Source organism: Herpailurus yagouaroundi, unplaced genomic scaffold, assembly GCF_014898765.1.
Source record: "Herpailurus yagouaroundi ecotype Mexico unplaced genomic scaffold, PumYag 206, whole genome shotgun sequence".
NCBI lineage: Eukaryota > Metazoa > Chordata > Mammalia > Carnivora > Felidae > Herpailurus > Herpailurus yagouaroundi.
In genome coordinates this window covers 7,983,277-8,005,836 of record NW_024412437.1, presented here as the reverse complement: position 1 = coordinate 8,005,836, position 22,560 = coordinate 7,983,277, and the positions used below count along the sequence as shown (strand labels likewise).

Here is a 22,560-nt window from a genome sequence, read left to right as displayed (position 1 = left end):
CTTACTTCTAAATTAAGGGAGACCACCAAGCCCAGCGTGCTTGGGAAGTGGTAAAGGCAGCAGTGGGGCAGGCTTCTCTTCCTTGGCAGGGTTTCTGCAACTCAGCCCTCCTGGATCCTGACCTTCTCTTGCCTCCTGGAAGCCAGCCTCAAGGAGGTGAGAATGGTAAGCGACCCCTGCTGAATTGGATCCTCCCCGCTGGAGGAGCCCTCCTAAAACTGGGTACCCCTACCTTTTTTTTTTTTTTTTAACCATAGTGAAGACTCAAACCATTTGAATTAGTCAATTCTATAGCATGCTTATCCCACCGGATTCCAAAGTCACATGTAGTACATCATTTTCAACCCTAGATTTTCCAAGACATTTCCCCTCTGTTGGGAATCCCTTTTCACCAAGGAAGCAGAACTATGATCCCAGCAATTAAGGCCGGGACCGTCTGGTGTGGTCTGGTCTGATCCAGTTGGGGCTGGGATGTAATAAGAAAGAATAAAGCCAGGGTGGAAGAAGTGTCCGTGCATTTTGATATAAAATACCCTCCATTCTGGTTAAATGCAAGGCACGATGTATAAATCAGCCTGGGTCACTTAAGTTAACAGTGTAGACTTGGTTTTCATATTGGTCATGGTGCCCGAGACTCATTAGTGTCAGTTTAACAGTTGGATACATGGGCCAGGGGTAATATTAATGATTACTTGTTAGTTAAATGGACACGGAGCTCTTACACAAAATGCCAGCGGCACAGAGACCTTGACGGTGGCTGTTTCGGGCAGGCGCTCCTCTCCGGCGAGCTGTGGTAGGCAGGGCGCCGCCACGGGTCTGGGAAAGCGGGAGCTCCCAGGAGGACAGCTTACGAAGGATCCCCTAAAGCCCAGCAGGCCTGGCCGGGCCTCACCTGGAGCTCGGCCCAGGAGGCCCCTGGAAAGGTGAGCTTCCACCCCTTTGGGGCTGAGTCACTGTCTGAGCAAGAGCTTTCTCTACAGAGCCAGAGACAGCTCCCCAGGATCCAGAAGAAAGGAAGGGAGCCGCCCCTGGGCCTCTCTCTTGGAAAAGAAGCCACCTTTGCAGGCTGGGATGGGTTTTTCCTTGTGCCAAGATGGGAATGCCCACCAGTGATTTATGCAGACATTTATATAGAAAGCATACAGGTTTGTTCATTCATAAAATAGAAGAACGGCGTGTTTTTTTTCCTTTGCCCTGGCAGGGCCCTGGGGCAGCTCTGCGGGTAGTGTGGCTGATTGCAATCATTTCTGGAAATGCCCTGATTTGCCATGGAGGGGAAGGCCGGGGTTGCATGGGAACAGGCCACAGATGGAACCTGAGTACAGGCCACCTGCCCCATGGAACAGAGCTGACCTGAACTGTTAGGAAGGATCCCCTGCCTCTCACGCTGCCCTGCAGTCCTCCCCTTCCCCCATGCCTCTTCCAGAAGACAAGGAGGAGGCTGCGGCCAGGGCCACATGACAGAGCACAGGAGGTCCGCCTTGTCAGAACAGTAAGGAAGGGCATTCTTCTTGGTCTCGTCTGATCAGTCAGCCCGGGGGGTTCCGGGGAGCCCGACCCGACTGTGGCCGCCAGCCTAGTGGGGGTTCAGGCCCACCCTCCCTAAGCAGCCATGGTCCTTGGTTGAGCCGAGAGTGACTCACCACACCGGTGTCCTTGGTGTGCAGCCTTACCTGCGGGCCTGGTGGGTGGGTGGGTGGGCAGAGAACCCGTTCTGTCAGAAGTCAGACACCAGTAAAGAGCGATTTTATTCCAATGTTGCCCTGACCTCCCAGCTGCGAATGCCCCGCACTGTGTTCCGTGGGTTGTGGTTGGTGCACGTATCACGTCACAAGTGTGGCCAGCGGTAGTCTTGGATTTTTTTTTTTAAGCGCAAAATAGAATCCGAGCAAAACGCAAAGTCCTGTCTTTTGGGTTTTTCCGCCATCTTCTTTTGAGTCAAAGGCTCAGAAACTGGAGGCCTGGACCGGGTGAGCCGTCTCACCTTGTCCCTTGAGGAATGCTACCAGTAACACGTCAGCCACGAGACTGTCCAGAAAGACCCAGGGGAGCTGGGAGCACGGCGGGCAGAGCACAGACGAAGAGAGAAGGGAGAAGGCAGAAGGGAGAAAAGGCAGGGCAGGAGCTAAGGGGAAAGGCAGAGTTATGGCACATGTCTGTCTTCGTCTGCTCAGGTTGCCCTAACAAATCACCACAGCCCGAGCGGCTTAATCGCCACTCTGGAAGCTGGAACTCCAAGGTCAAGGCATCAGCACGGTTGGTTTCTCCTGAGGCTTCTCTCTTTGGGTTGCAAATGGCCGTCCTCTCGCCGCGTCCACTCAGCGTACACATGTCCGTGTCCCAATCTCCTTTTTACAAGGACACTGGTCAAGATGAGATTGGGACCCACCCATGTGTCCCCAGTTTACCTTTATTACATCTTTAGAGGCCCTGTCTCCAAATACAGCTCTGGTTTCTGTGTTCTCTGGGCTAGACTGAGCAGAGCAGCAGTGGGAAAATACATTGTCTAATGTAACCACAACACAGCCCTGAGGTGGAGGGATCCCTCTGCCCATTAACAGAGGAAACAGGCTCGTGGAACCTCAGGTCAAAGTAGGTTATTCTGGTTGCCTGATTTCCAAAGCTCCACCTTTTAAGCAAAAGACAAGTAGAAGGGCACAGGAGGAAAAGAATATAAAAATAAGGTTTACGTGAGGCCAGCATCAGAAGCCCTCCTGCAGACCCTCCGTGGGCCTCTGGTGCCCCTGTTTTACTTAGGGAGGGACTCTGAGGTCAGGATCAGTCGCTGTTCCCTGCGGTTCTAGGATGGGGGACCAGGTGACTGCAGTTTGCTCTCTGGACCATCCTCCAGCCAGCACCGGCTGACCCGTGTTACTCTCCTAATCTGTAGGCCTTGTCCTCACTCTGACCCCGGAGAGAGGGATGCGTGGTGGCCCCTGAATGGACCCCCTTCTGCTGGGACATCTGGAGCCCTCACTCACCCTGCTTTGGGCGCGGTTCCTGGACAGCTGCCCTGGTCTCATCAGCGTCTTAAGTGTGCTCCAACAGGGCGGGTCCTGGGCCGCATCCCACTGTTTGCTTCTGGACGTAACCGTAGCCCCGACTCATGCTGTGTGTGAGTGGCACAGGAGAGCCGGCCGGGGGGCCTGTTTCAGTGTGAGGTCCTCAGCCGGGTACACTCTTGTGCATGTGAAGTGGGTGGGGGTGAAAAAGAGCCCAGAAGTTCCTGCTTGTTTGGGGTTGCTCTCTGTTGACATGAACTGACCCAAGTCAAGGAGAGGCCAGGCTGCTAGTGACCAAATGCCCTGCCGTGCGACTAGGCAAGTCTCCTGATGTTTGGGGACCTCAGTGCCACCATCTGTAAAATGGGAGTAGGAAAACCTTTCCTTTCTTTCTTTCTTTCTTTCTTTCTTTCTTTCTTTCTTTCTTTCTCCTTCTTTCTTATTAAGAGATCATGTGGGAGGGAAAAGGCAATAGCACAAAGAATTAGACAGCTCTGGTGCCCAAAATGAGGGCAGTCAGAGGGACTCTTGTATCCAGGCTGCTAAAAACTGCACAGAGCGCCACAAAAATTTGAAGAATGTGGCATTTAGAGCTGTAACTAGTGCAGAGGAATAACTAGTCCTGCCTCTGCCTGTGCCTCTAAATCTGTTACTCTACGGCTCCGGGAAGTATCTCAGAAAGGGAATGGCAAGTGAGCACTTCTATAGTCATTTCTTTGACTGTGTTTCTTATGTTCTTGTTAAGGTTTGTGTTAAGAGGGGCACGTCAGCTCCTCAACAAAACAGATTCCTTCCTCTCCCCAGGATGTTGGAAAGGCCAAGCGGGGGCTTCTTCCTGCTGCCTCGAAACTCTCCTGCCTTCCTGGAGTCTTCAGCTGGTGATCCCATTGGAGTATCCAAGTGAATAAGGTCCTCTTGGCACCAATTTAGAAAATGATATAAATTTAAAAAGGGATGGGGGGGGTGTGTCACAGGGACACAGAAATCAGCTTGAAGGAGCGCTCCCCTTGGCTAAGTCTGGCACAAATCTGAACACCACAATGATTTAGTACGGGAATGAATTATTATCTTAGCTCCAGCTGCTATAACAAAAACACCAGAGACAGGGGTGCTTAAATAACAAACATTGATTTCTTATAGTTTTGGGGGCCGGGAAGGCCAAGATCCAGGCACCAGTGGATTCAATGTCTGGTGAGGACCCACGTCCTGGTTCAGAGGTGGCCCTCTCCTTGCTGTGTCCTCACATGGGCAAAGAAATGGAGGGGTCCTCTCGGGTCTTTTTTATAAAGACACCAATCCCACCCTCATGACCTAATCACTTCCCAAAGGCCCCCCCTCCCAATACCATTTTTAGCCACGGAGACTTGGGGGCTATTTGTTATCTTAGCGTGACCCATCCTGTCCCAACTTTACATGCTACATCTTTGCAAATGTGGCTACCTCTGCTGAGAATATTCCCCCGCCTTCCACCCGGAAATTTTTTTTTGCCTTCCAATGCCCTGTTCAGGTATCACCTCCTTGTTAATGTCCTCCAAAGATAGAAACATCATTCATTCTAGGCACTGCTCCTCTGTGGCCATATGGCCAGAATTTATTGAGTGCCTGCCGTATACCAGGTACTACTCGAGGTGCTGGGATTATACGCCATGAATACAATCGAGTCTCTGTCTTCCTGGGGCTTTCGGAGGGGGATGTTTTGCACACAGCCTCAGTGTCCTTTTCGCGATATAAGTACCGTGAGGGTAGACTCAGACTTGGCCATTTCCATTTCAACACCTGCCACAGAGTAGGAAGTCAGTAAGCGTTTGCTAAAATATGCACGTTCACCCCTTCCCTCGTGCGTCTTCAGCCCTGATTCATAACGCCCGTGTGTACAATTTGCACATATTTTCGTGACCCCTGTTTTGTCTTCCTTCCTGGATGTGGCCCTCTTGGGAGCCTGGCTGTGCCTTGTGGGTCTCTGTGTGTCGGGACTGCCGATCAAGGGGTGGGGGCTGGATGTGCGGTAGATGTCTGCAGAGTGATTCTTGCTCACACCTCATAGGAACGGGTCTGGAGATCATCATGCGGTTCCAATGACGTAATTACCTATGCAGAAAATGGTAAACAGGTGACGCCGACATTGAAGGCTTTCCATCTTCCAGGGCTACTACTGTGTCACGGGATTGTCTCGAAGAATGAACAAGTGGGCAGGAGACAGAGTTCTGGGTCTAGTCCCAGATCTACTGGTGACTGTGTTAGTCGTTTGGCTGGTCTCTTCCTTCTCCGGCCTTGATGGCCACATCTGCAAAATGGGGAGGAGACATGGATCTTTCTTTGCCTCTTTGTTTCCTCAAAGACTTAGGTCTAAGTGGGGCCACGTGGGACAACTCTGGAAAGACTTCAGAAAGACCAGTGGGGGGAACCTACACGTTTTGCACGGTTCAAGGGCAGTAGGAGGGCAGCCCTGGCCCGGTCTGAGCCCTTGGACACACCGTCCTATGGCCCGGGCTCCTGGGAACATTTTTGTGAAACAACACTGCTTCCCAGTCCCAAGAGAAAAATCTGGCAGAAGAGAGCCCTGCGCGCTCACCCTCCCCTCTGCGTGGGGGTAACACTTCAGTAGGCGCTATAACTCGCCAGCTCCCCTCCCTAAAGCCATGCTTGTTTTCTTCTCCTAGGAACCTGGCACAGAGCCCTAGATACTGTCATTGTCTTGGGGACAGACGCCCCTCCCCCGGCACCTTAAGTGGCCCCCCCTGCCAGGTTGGGTGGCTTCACCCCAAAGCAGCCTCCCACCCTGGAGCACCCAGAGCATTTCCTCCGTCCCCGTGGCCGCAGGGAGCGGCACAGATGGGTTCAGCTGGTTCTGTGTGAGTGCGTGCGTCTTTCCGTTCAGCAAGTTCTCAGGCCGGGCTGGTGGGGGCCGATCTGCAGACACTTCATTCACAACTTGTTGTTGGTTGGTTTTTCTCTTCCAAGGGAGGCGGGGGTGTGGCTGCAAAATAAATCTCAGGGTTTTTTCTTCTCCCCAAAGAAATCATTGTGTTGTAATGCAGGGAGAGCCCAAGCTGATGACATTTTTATGGGGCTGCCTCTAGTGAAGACTGTGGTGTCTGTTAGGGCCATCCAGAGAGCCCGGTGGATCCCTCTCTCCTCCCCCCTTTGCCACCGCCCGCCCCCTTTCTCTCACAGCAATACAGCTTCAGCTCAATACTTGTCTAGAATTCTCAGTGGGGCTACCTAGGCCTAAAGGGGTGGGGGTGGGGGAGATGACATCACATCCTCACCAGCTGATTGGCTGCTTTCAGGCTTCAGGAATGATATCATCTCTGCTTCTGCCTCCCCACCCCCCTCGGCTTCCAGTCCTTTCCTGGCCGGGCAAGCCCCCCTCCCCAGCACCCCACCCCAGGATACCCCGTTGCCTCGGAGACCACGAGTTTCCAACCCTGTTGTCTGAAGCGATGGTAATTCATTATATGTCTGACATGGGGGTGAAGGGTACAGGGAGGGAGACCCAGGCTGGACGGTTGTGAGGGGAGGTTGTGGACAAAAAAAAAAAAAAAAAAAAAAAAATAAACAAAAATATGTTTCACGCATGAGAAACTGTCAAAGATGGTGGAGAGGGAAAGGTCATTGCAAACGGCGTTTGTGAAATCGAAAAATGGAGACAGAATTCTAAAAAACAAGCAGTGGCCGAAATATGGTTGAAAATGCCCCACCCCTCCACCCACCCCCAGACAGCTCATTAGGAAGGTTTTGGAGAGAGAATCACAGGCTGTCTGGGGCTGTTGTGTTATCTTTGGAGGAAAGGCCATCCCCTCGTTACCCTGTCCCTAGGTGTAGACACTGAGACAACTCTCTTCTCCCACAAGCTTTGCTCAGGGAGCAAGCTGTTTCTTGCAAAAAAAAAAAAAAAAAAAAGGACCAGATAAGGATCCACCCATACCCTTGGTGTTTGTGGGTGTCTCCAAGAACAGGAGCACCAATGCCTTGGGTTCAGTCCCCAGGAAACCAAGGCAGGAGTGAAGAATCGCAGTTAAGGTTGCATGCCTGTGTGTAGGTATATGTGTATGTGTGCGTGTGTGTTTATTTCAGTTACCCATAGGTTCTCTGTCTACATGGATCATATTCAGTAGGGGATAATTCAATCTCTGATTTCCCTGGGGCGGTTTAAAGGTACCATATAAATTCACCTTGGTGCTACCCAGTCTCAACTGTGTCTTCTCCACTCTCTTGTGTCTGCTTCGCTCCATGTGCTGCTAGTGTGTGTCTATTTGCGGTTTCCCCTATGCATGTTCAGTGTTTTTGTTTTTTTTTTTCTCTTGTCTGGACATTCTTCAGAGTCAGGAATTCCAGATGTGTGGTTTAGAACATTGGCGGGGCACCTGCCTCTTTTGGTCCCAACTCCTTACTCCTGACCCCCAACTGCTGGCCCTCCTTGGTCTTCTCAGTCCCTGACAGGGAATTCTGAATCTACAGTGGTTGAAAGGAAAATAGTGAATGACCAAAGGAGGCCTTACAGACATAGTTGCTGGGCAATAGAGGAAAAGTCTATAGGTTTGTTTTAAGAATAGACTCTCCTAGATGTGCTCGTGTGTAGAGATTGATGACTGTTTTACACCTAGAACATACTAAGAGCTCAATAAAAGTTGGGTATCGTTAGCTTCTTATGTATCCATACGTATGTGTGTATTCATACAGCTAAAAATATATTTTGAAATAGTAGCTAGAGATGGATGAAAACTCTAACTGTATAAATATGTTAACCGTATGTATAAATATATATATACACGTACACATACACACACGTGCACATCCATACGTAGGTCTGTGTGTGTGTGTGTGTAGGTATGACTGCATTTCCTTATTTCTGTTTCTGAAGTTTCCAAATATTTTGCAGTGGGTAGGTATTGCAAATATAATCAGGGGGGAAAAAAAGCTATTTAAAGAAATCAGTCATTGGGCAGGATGTTCCAAAGGCCAGATGAATATAACTCCCAAATGAAGTAACCGGATGTCTGTCAACTCGGCGTAGCAGAGAAAACAAGGTATGCGTTTGTCCCCAGCGGGGTGGTGACGTGCACATCTCTGGAGTCCTGTGGCTTCTCTCCCGTTTTGCCATGGCCTAATTTCCGAACCTCAGAGGGGAAGCAAAAATCACCGAGTACCAGGATGGAGGTGATCTTGGATGGCCTTTTGATCCACCCCGTTCACATCTAAATTGGACATTTAATGGCTCTTGAAAAAGGGAATATTAATCCGAGGTTTGACACAAGCTGTTGCCTCAGAATCCACGTGGCCGAAGGCAAAGTCATAATTTCCCCAAACCGTCTCCTACCACCCCTTAACTTTCCCCACGTCTGCCCCCAGAACCACTATTTTTGAACAAGCTAGAAAATTTGGAGTCACTTTTGATTTATCCCTAAATGTCAGTCTCCAAATGATCTGTCAAGAACAGTTTGTTTTTCCTTCCAAGTCTGCTGTTACATTCTTCCTTCCCGACATCCCACTCTCCTAATCCAATGCATCCTTCAACTTCCAGCTAAAATGCCATCTCCTCCATGAAGGCTTCCTTGATCATTCCTGCTTTCACTGATAAACGTCTAACCTGAATTCCAACAAGATGAACAGACTTAGTAGTACCATCCACCCTGGATCATGTAGCCTTGATTTGTTTGAGGGATTTGACTTGGTTTCTACCTAGACCACGTAGCTCTAGAGAGCAGGGGCTGAGTAAGGTCACATGGGAGGAGCTCAATACAAGTTATTGATTAAACAAGAGGAAACTACCTCCTCTCTTGACAAACCACGCTGGTGTTTCACCTTCTTCTGTTTATAGGTATTTTGCCAAACACCTGATCCTATGAACGCCTGCTTTTTAACTTAAGCAAACTCTTCTCTCTTGCATTTCCACGGGATCTAATGTCTTATATGTTCTATCCTTGAAGATATTAATTAAACTCTATTAAACTCTACCTCTAGAGTTTATCTATTAAACTCTACCTCTAGATTTTAATTGTTCTCCTAATAAGTAGTTCCAAATTCTCTCAATTGATTTAAAAGGCAGGATAGTCTAATGTTTAAGAGTGTGGATTCTGGAGCCAGACTGCCTAGATCTGGGAGTCCAGTATGGTTGCCACTGGCCACATGTGGCTGCCCGAATTTAAATGCATTAAAATTAAATAACATTAAGAGTTCGGTTCCTTAGCCACACTAGCCTCAGGGGCTCAATAGCCACACACAGCTAGTGGCTTCTGTTTTGGAAAGCACTGATATGGGACATATCTACCCTTAGAGAAAGTCCTATTGGATAGCTCAGGCCAGATCCATATCCCAGCCCTGCCAGTCACCAGTTATGTGAGCTTACACAAAATATTTGGCTTTCTGGGCCAATTTCCTCATAGTGCCTACCTCGTTGGGTTGTTTGAACCTCATAGGAGTTAATGCATGTAAAACACTTATGTCCAGAGCATAATAACAGATCAACATAGTTAGCCATGATGGTCCGCACCAGTCTCCTTTCCTAGCTATTGACTCGCCTGCATGACCTGAACTTTATAGTCCGTGGATCCATATCACATTTTTCCTAACAGCGTTCTTACAATCTCCTTCCAAGAGTTCTCTTTGATCGCCCTTAAAATACAGCTTTATCCGGCCAGAAACTATTCATGGAGACCACCTTCTTTCTCACTCACATATCAATTACGCTATAAAGCCGTAGGCAACCCTGGGAAGTGAGAATCACTTTCTGTTGGACCCTGATGGCCGTTAGGGTGGGCTCCCAGTCTTAGTTACAACCCACCCAGTTCTCCCTTGGATCTAGGGCAGCGAGTGGAGAAGCTCGGGTGACATTGCATCAGGCCGAGCATTCTTCACTGGTGACTTAATGAGCCGGCATGACTGAATGACCATTAGCTGGATGTTTGTGTGAACTGCAATAGAAAAGTTCCTCTAAACTTCCTGAAAAGGGAGATAATATATCTAAATAGCTTCCTGTCTCTCTGCCGCCAAGCAGCAGCAGAGGCAAAATAGACTCTCCAGCAGGGAAATATTTAGCACGTTGGGTGCGCTCGGCCTCTCCCTGTCGGAAGATGGAACCAAACAGGGAAACGAGGGAGCCTCCAGGTAATCCCAGATGCCCGTGGTATTTGGCAAATTGTTTCCGAGCTGGATGTCAGGAAGCCATCGAGAGTGTAGGGGAGGGTAGGAGGGGACATGGGACACAGATGGGGTGACTTTCAGGCTCCTTATTGCTCACCTTGATGTGGTGTCGAGCACTATCAATCTTTGCTTTGGCTCCTAGAAACCTCAGTTTGTGTCTTAGCAGGACAGAGGAGAACAGATTGCTTCCTGCCTGCTGGATGATTGCTTCTGAGCCTCTGTGCGTGTTGCTCTGGAAGACCTTTCCATTGCTATTAAAAACATGTTTGGGGGCTTGACTTTAAATAGAAACTGCTACTTAACACAGCCAAACCACAATGCGGACTCCAGAGAAGCCCCTCTTCCATTTGCCATGGTTGGGTGTGGGCATGGCAGAACTTTGTCAGAAGTTCACATCCTGTGTCCCTCCAACCCTCACCCCCTGAGGTGTATGCAGGGGGGACGAGGCAGGTGGTTTGAGAAAGACAAAGCATGGCCTGTCCTTCCCCACCGGCTGCATCCCCAGGGACTAGCTCATGCCTATTTGCCCAGCAACCTGCATTTAGCCCAGATGTGAGCTTTGGGGTGCCTCTCTCAGCACCCATCCCCAAGCGCCCTCTCCTCCCTTTCTCTGACTTCCAGCTACACGTAGCCCCATCAACAGCTGTCCTGGGGATCTAGGCCTGAGGTTGGCAAACTTTTTCTTAAAAGGCCAGGGAGTGACTCTTCTAGGCGTTGCAGATCAAGAGGCAAGGTCAATTACATTATGTAGGTACTTATATAACCATTTAAAATCTAACCCTTTTAACATTAAAAAACTAAATAAATAAACAACAACCTTCTTAGCTTGAGGGCTATCTGAAAGTGGATGGTGGCCTGGATTTGGCCTATGGGCTATATAGTTTGCTGACCCCTGATGCAGGGGGTAAGCCGTGATGCATCATTGCTGTTTCATGGATGGCGAATATTAATTGAGAAGTTACTATGTGCTAGATGCCATCCTGGGTATTGGGGACACCACTGAAAAGCGAAACAAAGTCAACAACAGGCTGTGTCCTCAGGGTTCACTTTGTAATGGGGATGATAGGTTTATAAAAAGATCATTACAAGACCAATGCCTAGGAGCACATGTTCACAGAGACAAGGTTGCAGAAGGGCCAGCTCCCCAATTCAGGGGATTCTCAGGCTGAGGCTTTAGGACCTCGTAGATTAAATTGGAATCACTGAAGCCAAGGCAGAGGAGCAGGGAAGCAGGGAGTTTCAGGAATGGAGGGGAAAGCATGGAGGGGGGAAACTGCACAGCATTCTGGGAACAGAAATGCAAGCCAAGAAGCGCAGGAGTGGGCCATGCCAGCTATAGTCCTTATTCTCTGGTGGAAGAGGTCACTGGGGACCTCACACATGTGCCGATAATGACTTGGCGTCCGTTATCAGGGCCTCAGACACAACCCTGGAGTGTACTTGTGTGATCATCTAGAATGGTACAGAAGAGTTCTAAACCATCCTCTGGTTCCTCACTGTCATCACAGGGCCCCAGACTCTATGGCTGACCCCTCCTTGGCTCTTCCAGCTCAGCCCACAGAGCTTTTGTCAGGAGCCCTGGCGTAAGTGGCTAACGGCTACCATATTGGATGGTGCAGACATAGTACATTCCCATGATTGCAGAAGGTTCTACTGGCCTACAGGACCTGAATTGTGTTCGTAGCTTGGCTTTGGGGAGCAGTTACATAAGAAAAGAAAGAAAGAAATCTTTTAAAGAAATAAAGAAAGAAGGAAAGGAAAGAAAAGAGAAAGAAAAAGGGAGAGAGATGGGACGCCTGGGTTGCTCAGTCGGTTGAGCGTCTGACTTCGGCTCAGGTCATGATCTCGTGGTTTGTGAGTTCAAGCCCCTTGTTGGGCTTTGTGCTGACAGCTCGGAGCCTGGAGCCTGCTTCGGATTCTGTGTCTCTCTCTCTCTCTCTCTCTCTCTCTCTGCCCCTCCCCCACTCACACTCTGTCTCTCTGTCCTTCAAAAATAAATAAACATTAAAAAATTTTTTTTGAGAAAAAGGGAGAGAGAAAGAGAAGGAAAGAAAGAAAAGAAAAGAAAGAAAAGGAAGAAAGAAAAGAAAGAAAGAAAAGGAAGAAAAGAAAAAGGAAGAAAAGAAAGAATGAAAAGGAAGAGAGAAAGAAAGGAAGAAAGAAAGAAAAAAGAAAGCAAAGAAAGAAAAGGAAGCAAGAAAACCAGCAAAGAAAGAAAAGGAAGAAAGAAAAGAAAAAGAAATAAAGAAAAAAGAAAAGAAAAGAAAGAAAAAGAAGAAAAAAAACCCGCAGCTCTTCTTTGCAAACCAGGGGGTCCCTCGTGATGTGGGAATGTCAGGGCCTCTCAGTGAAGTGAGCAAGACAGAAGGGAAACAAATGGAGCTAAGGTGAGGACTTGGTGTTTTCCCCAATATTACTAAGCAACCGTGTCCTAAAATCTGCAGAGCCAGCGACAGCATTTTGTTTACCAGGAAGAAAACACTTGAAAAGGAGAATATTTGGCGGAAATGCGCTTGGGATTAGCAGGGTTTTTTCTTTCTTTCTTTTTTTTCTTTTAATGCTGTTTTGTTTTTCTTCTGGGTTGTTCAAGGTACTGACCTAGCGCTCAGCCCCCTTTGCCAAGAAACTCCTTCCCGGCCTAATTAGCCTGCGGTATTGTGCGCGGTTCTGGGGAAGAGGGGGGTGCAGCAGGACCAATGGGGCCGGCAGTTGGCCCAAGGAGGCGGGGGGGAGCCGGCTGGCCATTAGATGCCGAGGTCTTGAAAATCCCTCTGTAATTAATTTTCTCCTGCATTAATTAGAGAAATGTTGGACCGGGTGGGAGAGGGAGGGGTTTGAGGGGAATCCAGTTTAAACCGGGGCTAAGGGGAGGCATGAGCTTTATTTTGTCTTGGGCAGAATGATGGTACATACCTCTTCCTGAGCCTGGAGTGTCTGGGTGCGTGCACACACACACACACACACACACGCACACGCATCACTGCTTGTCCATCATTTGCCCACGCACTCTGAATACACAAACATTTAGCCCAGTTCTCTAGGAAGAGTCCCCTTGCCCCTCTCCCTTGCCCCGATCCCACAGCTAGCGGCCCTGGAATGTAAATGGGAGCCCCACTTGGTTGTATCCCCTCAAAAGACTCCATGTTCTCCTGAACAGAAGCCATGGTCATTTTCCCTGTGCTTTTTTTTTTCCCTAAAGAATCAACTACGGTTACCCTCCCTCAAGTAAGTTTCTAGCCCTATGGAAAGACGGCCCTGAGAAGATTCTAATAAAAGCTTCTGGAATCATCCAGCCCACAGATTTTCTATCCGAGTCCCAGTGTGCTGAAAATGACGTTTGGGAAGCAGGAAGCCAGCACACTTCTAGAATCCAATGACAGTTCCCCGGTCCCTGTTAGACACTTTTATGGAAATTTGAATTGAGCCCAGCTCCTTCGAGACTCTGGTCCCGTATGGATTTTATTAATTCGACCAATGGCTTTAAGAGTCGTGTTCGAGCTGGTGGGCCGCTCCAGCGAGCAAGGAGCCTGTTGTCTTCGGGCCTGTCCCTAGGGCCAACACCTTCAGTGAATAATTCGGTGGAGTCCTCCCAAAGAGGAAGAGCCAGCCTAAGTCTGCTACTATTTTCAAAGCGGGCAAGCCAGTGCAAAAGCTTTGGGCCCAAATGCAGGAGACTTCTTCGGGGCTTGCTGACTAAAATCAATACATCTTCAGTAGAAAGAGGTCTCATAGGATGGACGGGCCAGTTGCTGGAATAGGGTGATGGCTGGTTCACCTGGCAGAAGCTCTTTGACTCCGCTCTCTCTCTCTCTCTCTCTCTCTCTCTCTCTCTCTCTACGGGCTTGGGTCCAAGCAACTGGACCGGGGCCCCCAGACGTTCCATCTGCCATCATTAATTGCCCACTGAATGCACTGCTTCCTTAAGTCTTTCCGGCTGTAGGTTTCTTCGCTAGGGCAGAGAGTCTCAGGATTCAGGCTCCCTTCGCTGCTCATGACCAGCAAGGCTTCCAGCGGCGGGAAGAATCTTTGACCTGCTCCACTTGGGCCACGTGACTCTTATGTCCCTTGAGGGAGGGATGAGAGGAGATATGAGGAGAGTGTGGGGCAAGTTCTCGGCAGGAAATGGGGTTGGGAGGAAGGGTGATAAGAACGAGATGGAATCTCCTGGAAGCTATCAGCACCTCTGGGAAGCTGTCCGTGCCCTCTCTCCTCTCTCTCCCCAGGCCCAGCCCGACCACATTCTTCCCAGCAGCTGTTTCAACTCTTCTACTCCCTCCTCAGGCCTCTAAATCCACCCCCATCATTCACAGCAGATGACTTCACCTCCGGCTCTACCGACAGGACGAAGCCACTTGTCTATACGGACTCCAGGCAGCCTGCGAGCCTGGCTGTCTGTGCTGTCAGGAGGACCTGGGTTTCAGTCAGGGCTCTGCCACTCGTGGGCAGTCTCCTTCGCCTCCCTCAGCCTCAGTGTCCTCACCTGTAAAATGGGTTGCGGTGAGGTTTAAATTAACGCGCGGAACTTGCACGTAAACAAAAAGTGATGGTAGCTGTTAACCGTTGGGACGTGTGACACATGAAGACCGTCTCGACTGTTACCACCACCGCCGCTGCCACTCACGTCACATGCCCCAGTGTGACAGCCGCACTTCCTTCCAGCCCTTCTCGATGTTGGGGAGTCCCGTCTCTGGTCCGTGGCCAGCCTCTCCGCCGAGGCAGATGCCATCTGCCCCTCTCTCATTCCTAGCGAGCATCTCTGGCCTCTTGGAACTGCCTTCTCCTCGCAGGCATCTTCTTCCTTCCCTGGTGTTCAGATGTGCTGGGGTTCCATGTAACTCGCCCTCCCACCCCCCACCAATACTGGCCTTCTCTTGATTATTCCCTTAAACCACCCATCTCTTTCCTTCCTTTCACTAACACGTCTCTCCAAAGAATCGTCTGTGCTTTGTTGACACCACTTCCTGGCCTCCCACTCCCTCCCTGCCCACTGCAATTTGCCTCCTGCCCCCGCTGCTCTGGCGAAATGGAACTTTCAAAGGCCTTTCTAATGGCCCTCCTCCAGCCGACTCAGTCCGTCGGGAGCGTCTAGCTCTGCGGATCTAAACAGTCAGCCCCAAACTCTCTTCTCCCTGGGCATCCACGATTCTGTTTCTCCCTGGCTTCTCATTTCTTCTGCACATGACTCATTATCATCTGTCAGTGAGCCCCTGGAGTGTCATCTCGTCTGTCCTCTTCCTGGGTGGTCTTACACACTCCCTCTCCAGCCACGATTTCACCCAAGAGTCTGCCAAATCCACATCTCCAGCTCTGACCTCTCCTGTGCTCCAGATTCCCATTTCCGGCTCCTTGCTATGCTTCTCCACAGAGTATGTTGTTCACCCCCTTGGTTCGACTCACCTAACACCGAAATACCAGCCAGCTCACAAGCTCCCTCCTTGCCTCCTTTACCAATGCACCCGTCTTGTTGCACTTACCTTCGAAGCGGGTCGTTGATCTGTTAATGTTCTTTCCGTGCCCATTGGTTTTTTTTCCCTTTGGAGATTCTTATTTCCTACCCAGACACTTGAAATGGCTTTTGCACAGATCTCTCCGGGGCTAGCTTCTTTTTGCCCTGGCTTCTCCCATTGATAGCACGGTGAAAAACTGCTGTGGCCACATCGTTAACTGTCCAAACAGAAACACTCTGTGCATGAAAGGGCGTTCTATTAATAATTACACAGTGGGACTGTCCCGGGCAGATAGAGATGCAGGTTCATGCTGTTAACATGACATTTGGACGATGCCACTTCCTGGTTTCGAAATCTCATGGCCCCCACCGATGGCATGTAATCACCACGCAGTGCTCATGGATCCCTCCTGATCTGGCCTCCTCGGTGATTTTAGCCTCGCCTTCTTTCTGGGCCCTTGTGCACCTGACTGTTCAGTTCACCCAAATGCATCATTTCCTGACATGCTTTGTCCCTTTCTGTCTCTAGCCTGTGCTCTGACAGTTCCCGGGCCCCGAAGCCTCTCCTGCACCTCCATCCCGGTCCTTCAAGGCGCAGCTCAAATGTCACAGGCTCCCTGAAGCCTTCACCACTACTACTGGCTAGAATGAATCGCTCCCTCTTCTCTGTTCCAATAGCACATTGCACGGCCATGCCTGGTACCCAACATTGCAAGCGACCTGTGCATATAAATCTTGCCCCCAAAGACCCAGCGCTTGGAGTGCAGGGCCAGGTACCATTCTTCCCTGCACATCTCGGAGTTATTAGCACCATTCCCTGCTTAAAGAAGGGAAGAGGGAATAAAATGTTCTGTCCTACACAGTGCCGGGTGTTCCCATGCGGTCTCTTGTTCCAACGTGACAGCTCTGCACGACAGATATCATTGTGCCTCCCGCCCCCACACAGTTCTTTTTTTCTTTAAATAGAGGAAAGATAAGGCTGGGGAGATTAAGTAATTCACACAGCTGGGAAGTAATGGAACTGCATTTCAAACTGAGGCCCGTCTTCTATAGCGAAAATGCCTAAGAAGCAGGCTGCATGAATTACTTCTAATCCTGTGGGCTTTCAATACACCACGCTACTCCTAATATTTATTTATGGAATGGGATTTAAAAAAAAAAAAAAGAAGAGGGCACGGTATACAGCAACAGGGACCCTCAACACGCCCTTGGTCCAACGAAACAGTAAGCAAATGCCTCTATCCCTGGGGAATCAGAGAAGGGTGTGCATTACGGTCTTGAACAGGAAGACAACGTCATAAGCAGGCAGCCGAGTGGAGAGTGTAGGTAGAGGAGAGGGTTCGGGGTAAATATTTTCTGTCTTAGTAATGGTGTGAGAGGTGTTTTTATGAGCAAAAGAAGCCATTGGGGCTTCTAATTTTTTTTTAAGCCTTATTTATTTATTTATTTTGAGAGAGAGCTTGCGCAGGGGAGGGGCAGAGAGAGAGGGAGACAGGGAATCCCAAGCAGGTTCCACACCGTCAGTGCAGAGCCCGACTCGGGGCTCAAACCCACGAACCACAAGATCATGACCTAAGCCAAAACCAAGAGTCGGATGCTTAATGGACTGAGCCACCCAGGCGCCCTCTAATTTTTTCTTTTTAAATGCAAAATCTCCTTGTTCTCCTCTCTTATCACTATTTAACTGCCAGGATGGTGGAGTCTGTATGGAAAGCTGGCCTACGCCAGTGCCTATATCCTGGACTCACAACCTGTGAGTTGGGATTTAGGGTTAAGAGAAAATAGGACTATAAAACTGAACCACGTCAGGGAATCAAAACCAAGAGCCAAAGAGGGGTTCTGGAAAAGTTCCCGATTACTGCTTTTTCTTTCCACTTGGGCCTTCTTCACTTGGTGGTTCTCAACTTGTTGTTTGATTTGGTTGTAGGGCAAAGTGACAAGGAAATAAAGACCCCTGGAATTGGTCACCTCCATTTCATAACCTCCTACCACATCACTAGGTCTGATAGGCAGGCTGCTCTGAGATGCCGTTCCTGCGTCCTGGACAAGCGTCCCATGTCTAAAATGGTTTAGATAAGGTGTCCCCACTGGAAACACACACCAGGAGTTGGGGCAGGGAAAAAGAGGTGGGAGAGGAGAGAAGGACTACCTACATCGTGATGACCTGTGTCTATGCCAAGGTGAGTGTGACGGATTCCAATCCCAGGAAGGGGGATTTCAAAGCTTCGTATCGTACATAAGTGTATATACAAGTGCATCATGTGCTCTCACTGAGGGTTCAGTTTGTCTGTCTACAAAACCGAGCACCCTGCAAGACATCTCTTTGCACCCCTTTGAAAATGGCTGAGGATGCAGCTAGGGCACAGTCAGCCTTCCAACTCTCTCCTCTCCTCCCTCTGGAACACAGTGGCCGGAAGAAAACAGAACGATAGACCTAGGACCCCGGGAGCCTCTACAGCCACATGGATGGCAGACAGTGGGAATCTCTAACCAGCTATCAGCTGTTCCAAGTCTGCAGTCTCAGCTGTCATCCCTTGGACTTCTGGCTTTCTTCACACCCCACCCCACCCCACCATCAGGACCCGAGTGGGTGGTGCAGAACAACCCACTTGGAAGGTGGTGTCCATGGTGGGAAGAGGAAGCACCTTGCAGTGGTGAGTAAACAGGACCCATAACGAGAGCCCTTCGCTGACTGCTTCTGAATAAAGGCTTCAGACTGACTCGTCGGGCGAATGGGGAAGAACTTTGCCTCATCTGATTCTTCTAGAAGTCTGAAACTATAGTTGTTGGTTTTTTTTGTTTTTTTTTTTTTTTAGGCTGGGAGAAATTCAAATCATCCAGACCAGGAGTCAGTGAACCAAGGTTATGGGCTAAAATGAACCTGCTGCCTAATTTTGCAAATAAAGTTTTATTAGAACACAGCCATGCCCACTTGTTGACGTATCGTCTATGGATGCTTTTGCCATACAACAGCAGAGTCGAGTAGGTGCAACAGAGACTGTATGATCGGCAAAGCTTAAAATGCATTTGCTATCTGGCCCTTTCCAGGAAAACTCCACAACCTTTGATCGTCCATTGTTTAGGTTCTGGACAATGTGCTATGGCAGGACTGGGACCATGCCGAGCTACTTAGAAACATACGTGAGGCCACGCGAGCTCTTAAATAATTGTTTTAGTTATAAAATTATAAAGAAAATTAAAAAGCACCCATAATTCTATCACCTTCTAATAAGAACTGTTAATATTTTGCTGTGTTTGCATTTAGTCTTTCCCTATGCACATATAAAAGTATAAATATATGTAATTACATAATTAAAATCCTACTGTGTTTAGTTTTGTATCCCGTTGTGTGTCCTTGTGTTTCGCATTTTATGGTGGCCACTCTGCATGTCCTTGAATATTCCTTGTTAACATGACTGCTGATAACTTGTTAATATGTGTCACAGCATCACTGAACTTCTGGGTGGTTTTACTTATTCACAAATCAAAATAGTGTGTGCTATCACAAATCCCACGGAGCAGAAATCTTTGTCCGATTCTTTGATTATTTCCTTGAGATAGATTCCCAGAAGTGAAATTACTGGGTTAAAGGGTAAGGACAATTTTCAGGGTCTTGATAACATATTGCCAAATTGCTTTCCAGAAAGACTGTACCAATTTATGTTCCCACCAGCAATGTACGAAATTGCCACCTTAGCCTACTCTCACCAGCATGGAGTACTATCATTAAAAAAAGTTACCAAATTGATAGGCAAAGATTGCATTTTGTTGTTTTGATTTGGATTTCTTTGATTACCGGTGAGGTTAAACATTTTTTTCATATGTTAAACACTTCTTCATATGTTTATGGCCAAAGGGAATCTTAATAATGGTCTTCAAGTGTGCAAAGGGGTTATTTCGTAGATTGGGACCAGCTGTTCTGGAGAAGAAACTGGAAATGTTGCAACTTGAGCAAGAAAGCAATCTGCGGAAGGTCCTTCAGTGGAGGATGATCCCGAGCGTGGTCAAAGTCAAATGGAAGTCTCTGTGCTCCTCAGAGCCTCTTTCCTCAAGGTACAAGGGAACTGATGACAGTAGCTACAAATTGTGCTTTGCAAGTGATAGGAAGGCTGCTAACATTTACATATGTTTGCATTTAAATGCTCACAAAAACCCTAGGAGAAACGGGGTGTGTGGGGAGGGGAGCTTAGGCATAATTTATTATTAATTATCCCAAGCACTCTTGACATCCTCACCCCCAAATCCTGGTTTCATAACCACACGACTACACTACCTCTGAGAGAATGAATTAAATGAACATTTCTGGCTGAAGCGTTTTTGCAGAGTTTTCGTAAACAAAAGGGAGTGTGAACCAAATCTCCCAGAAGACCTCAGGGAGACCTCACCTCTCTCAAACGAATCAGCGCATAGTCCTTTGCTACCAAGAGCCCACTCTCTGCTCTGATGTTTGCATTCTTCATTTTTTGTTGAATGCGTGAGCTTGCATAGCTGGGCTTGGTTCTTTCTTTTCCCATCTTTGTCTTCTATCCCCACCCTGCTCCATAGCAGGTGTGTGCCTCCCTACACACTGTAATCCTCAGCAGCACATTGGCCAGCCGGGCGATGCTTTCTTCCTTCTGCGTCCTCCCCTGGCCATGCGGATGGTGACGAGGGTAACAAAAACCCTCCACGGGCTCTCCTCCTCTCCACCACTCAATGGGAGCTTTGTCTCTGAAAAGAACAAACCTGAAACCCATCCGGCTGTGGCAATTGTTGTCTGCCGACTCCCGCGCCATTTGGATTCTGACTCTGTTAGAGATCTTGTAATGTAAACTTCAACCTGCTTATTAGAAATTCAAGGAAATCATCTAATAGTATTGAAAATCTAAGGAAGAGCAGGCAAAGCCTCTCCTCCCCCAGCCCCCTTCCTCTGTCCATCCCTCACTTCTCCTTCTAGAGGTGCTCTGAGATCCGGGTTCCAGACACAGTGATGGGCATTTATTCATCTTCAACAGATACAGTGAATTGCTCAGGTGAGCAATTTCCAGGGTCACAAGGACAGGATGGCCAGAGTTCTTTTATTCTGGGGGGAGGAACTGAGGGCATCGAGTCTGGTTCTTCTGTCTCTTTGGTTTTTCAACTGAGAATTTTAGTGCTCTCATCTTCCAGAAGCTTGGAGTTCTTTTTAAAAAAAAAATCTATTATTGTTATTTTTTTTTAATGTTTATTTTTTGAGAGAGAGAGAGAATGCGCACAAGCAAGGGAGAAGAAGAGAGGAGGGGGAGGGACAGAGGATCCGAACAGGGCTCTGTGTTGAGGGTGGAGAGCCTGATGTGGGGCTCAAACTCACAAACTGAGATCATGACCTGAGCCGAAGTCGGGCACTTAACCCACTGAGCCTCCCAGGCGCCCTTGGAAGCTTGGAGTTCTTTATCCTGTGTGGCCCAACACAAGTTATTGCTCTGACTAGTGTTGCTATATAAACAATGATCCTACATCTTACCCACTTGTTCATTTCCCACCCTCTGTCTCCTTGGAGTGCTGGCCCTCGTGAACCCATGTGTGTGCGTGCGTGTGTGTGTGTGTGTGTGTCTCGGGGGGGGGGGAATGGATGGAGAGAGGAGCTATGTTTTGCTCACTTATGGTTGAGATGACAATTCAAGCATCATCATTTCAATAATGGGCTTGCTTCTGCCCTCCTCACCTCTGAGCATAGAAGGCACCTGTGCTGCCTTGAGCAAGGAAGCATCACTCTACTATTGTAGGAAGCGCCCTCTGCTATTGTAGGAAGAGCCAGAAAGGTTAGGTCACTGTGGCTCTGCCCTGGTTTGCTGTGTGAGCTGCCTCCTCCCACTGGGTTCGCTTCCTTCCGTTTTACAACGAAGTGGTTTTGGCCACCATAGTCCATTTCATCTCCCTAAACCTGTATTTCCACAATGGGGAGCCATTTCCAGAGCGGCAGGTGACTTGTGTGCCCAGTGTCAAAGTGTCAGCCTCTTTGGCCCTCCTCCCCCAAACCTAAGCTCAACCTTCTCCAGCTCTCCCATCCAGCTTGGTCTTCCATCTGAGTAGAGAAGGCAAGTCCTAGTGATGCCTTGGCTGCATTGGCTGCATGAAAGGTGATCATCTAGGGCAGTGTTTCTCCGAGACTTATCCAGGACCAACAGCATCTCATCACCTGGAAGCTTGTTAGAAATGCAAATTCTGCATCCCAGCCCACACCTACTGAATAAGACGCTGTGGGGATGGGTCCTAGAAGTCTGAGTTTTAACATGTGGGGAATTGGAATGTGTGCCCAAATCCCACACCCGCTGCTCTGGGCTGAATCTGCAGAGGAGAATCCAAAACATCCCAGGTCCCCTCGGTCCCACCACACTCTGGAAAAGAAAAGAAGAGGGGCAGGATCGTTTGTCCTCCCACGCATGGGAGGAGAGCCAGATCCTGCTGGAGAGATCTGATATTTTCTAAATGAGCTCAGGCTCTTTAACACTACTTCCCTCCCCCCCACCCCTGCCCCGGAAAAATGGGCTTCTCCTCACTCTGGGGTGTGGCAGCAAGATTGTTTGGAATTGGGAAAACGGGTGCCTAGGGAGTGAGGATACAGTAAATGATCAAATGGAGACAATATGGTTTTCAGTTGGGCCACACAGTTCAACACTAACTGATGGTTTAGTAGTTAGTAGTGATTAATATTCCTTTCACATGTATGATCTCAGAAACCACAAGGCATGCCTCAGTTGAAAGGAACTGAGGTGCAGAAGAAGGCACGGCACATGACCCCATGGGCAGGTTTAATGTTAAGGCCTCCTGACTCCTTATGCTGGTGATGAAGGGGGTTATGCCAGGGACGTCCTTTCCTTCACCCGCAATTAAGCTGCTTTCATAGGAACTGAATCTATAAGCAGCTATCTGTTAGATCCTTAATACATAAAATGTTATTTATCAACTGTTTGGTCATGGGTGTCTCAGTACTGAGCATTGCTTAAAACA

General features: G+C 48.7%; 1 long non-coding RNA gene across 2 annotated transcripts in view; it reads left to right on the top strand.

Annotated features, from left to right (window-relative positions):
- The window catches only part of LOC121015363 (uncharacterized), a 337,292-nt gene that overhangs the window by 208,645 nt on the left and 106,087 nt on the right, over window positions 1-22,560 (top strand). The window lies entirely within an intron of this gene.